The sequence below is a fragment of the Mytilus trossulus genome, chromosome 2 (assembly GCF_036588685.1).
Source record: "Mytilus trossulus isolate FHL-02 chromosome 2, PNRI_Mtr1.1.1.hap1, whole genome shotgun sequence".
Classification (NCBI taxonomy): domain Eukaryota; kingdom Metazoa; phylum Mollusca; class Bivalvia; order Mytilida; family Mytilidae; genus Mytilus; species Mytilus trossulus.
The window spans coordinates 87,381,168-87,383,618 of record NC_086374.1 but is presented as its reverse complement, the minus strand read 5'-3'; positions in this window follow the sequence as shown (position 1 = coordinate 87,383,618).

The window sequence follows — 2,451 nt, the reverse complement described above, 5'->3', positions numbered from 1 at the left end:
TCTCTTATGGTTGGGGCCTGTTATCTATTTCTCGCATGAATAGATAATTCTCGTATCACACTGTCCGGAGTGTGATACGAAAAAGTGATACGAAAAATGCGTTAATTTGATTGGCCAACGAAACCTCCTGAAACGATATTGCGGCATTTTCATTGGCTATTCTTTAGGTCATTGTTGACAGTTAAAGGTCACAATGATGTACATTTCCTCCATTGCAACGGAGATAAGCGATTTCTTCAATAATATAGAAAATACGCACACTTTTCATCTTTTTATATATTCTTATTCAAATATTATTACATTCTGAAGCGTACAAAATGTTTAAAAAAGTCTTATGTTGAAGATTGACGACGAACAGGACATATGACGTCACAATGCAGTTATGTTCAAGTGACTGGGTCGACGTTTCGCGGATTTTTTTTATTAAGCACAAAAAGCATGTTTACCATAAGAGAAATAGGTTTCACAACTCGGGAGAATTAGATATCGTTTGATATCAACTCTCTTTATTTAATTTAAATAGTAATAACAAACTTGCCACAGGCTCGTTTATTATTATATTGAAATTAAATAACTCGAGTTGATATCAAGCGATATCTAATTCTCACTCGTTATGAAACCTATAATTTTAGCTTATTTTTATCCTTAATTGATGCTCTACCAGCTTAAAGTATCAATTTTAACTTCTTAATTTATTAATTTTCACCTAACCTCACCTAAGTACATCCTTAAGTAAATATTAATGTCCCATCTCTTGATAACCTTCAAATCTTGAAATTGTAGTGGGTGATATAGTTTAATCTCATTTTGACTTCAAATTGAAAATTATAGATTAAAAAAAGTGGAATGCCATGAAGTTTCTAGGCTTACCAATTAATCAAAAGGTTAATTCAGCCTTATTAGTAATTGTGATGTCAAGATTTCTTTTTAAGAATATACGCTATTTGAAATTAATTGCGTTGAATTTAACAAATATAGAAATAAAAACTTTTGAGGTTTAAATTATTGCCTTTTGTTTACCACTGTTTATGTATAATTGTATTTGTCTACCTCTTTCTAGTGACCACCATCTTTACAAGAATATATTGTATTGTTAATGTACCTCAATTAAGAGATCACAATTACTCTGTAATGTATACAGGTGTGTTTTACCTGTTGTGGTTTCTTAGTACAGGTACATTTTACCTGTTATGGTTCCAGTATACAGGCTTTACTGTATTGTTGTTCATTTCATTGTGCCACGAGTCATTTTAAATGAATTTTGTATATTTTTTGTATGTTAAGTTTCTTATTTATTATAATTGTTAAACTATTTATAACTTATTTCACTCTGGATTACTTCTGAAAGCTTATAAAAGTGATGTTTATGTAATGTATTGTATATGAATTGAACTAGTTAGAAATCTGTTTTATGGAAGTCGCTGACTGTTGAATTTCATTAATGGTTTAAATTTGTTTTGAATAATATTTAGCACCAGATAGCCAGACACAAGATAAAAAGTTAGCTTAATTACTGTGGATTCATTATTATTCTTTGGATAACAATTTTTGTGAGAACAGGGAAACCACGAATTTAAATGTTCAATGAATTCCAAATAGCTGTAGGATTAAATGCAGACTTTTGAAAAACACAAAATCAAATATCCACAAAAATGCAAGTTTTCATCAATCCACAAAAATTGGTTCACAGGAAAAAAAACGAATCCACAGTAGCTATTTTGATATATTCTCTCGTTTCCATATAACTACAGAAATGCTTTTAAAAGAAAAAAAAATATACTAAGGCCACACCAATTTGATTCCTTGTTCGACGGACCCGCCCGCACCTATTTTTTTCAAAACAGATTTTTTTTATTTTTTTTATATTCCCGCTTCCCGCATCCGGAAATGTAATCATGTCCATTTCCCGCACCGTTTTTTTTTTGTAAATATTCTAAAAAGATATCAACATCTGTTTTTAAAATCACAGTCTAACCTGTATATAACGATTTTAAACATAAAAGCACCCCACCACACTGTGTAAATATCTGTGAGAATATTTGTTTTAGCATGAAACCTATTTATCCAAAGCGGGAGTGCTCCGATATAAATTTAGAACATCGGAAATACCTTTTAAGAACACAAAAATAGTTTCTTTCCCCCTTACTAATATTCCCTATCAACAAATGTTCGTTGTTAGAATAAGTACAAAGAACTTCTGAAGGATTTGCCTTCAACTGCAATTATATTGTATGCTGGCGAAACAAAACTATCCATAGCCGCTGCATGTTTATGATTGATTAGATTCAGGGGCCTGTTCAGCATTGTTTGTTGATGTTGTTCATTGGTATTTTCCCGTTCGGATACATAAATTAGATCGTTGGTTTTCCTGTTCGAATTGTGTACGCTAATAATTTTGGGTCCTTTTTAGCTTGCTGTTTGGTCTGTATCAAAGCCCTGTGTAAAAGGCCG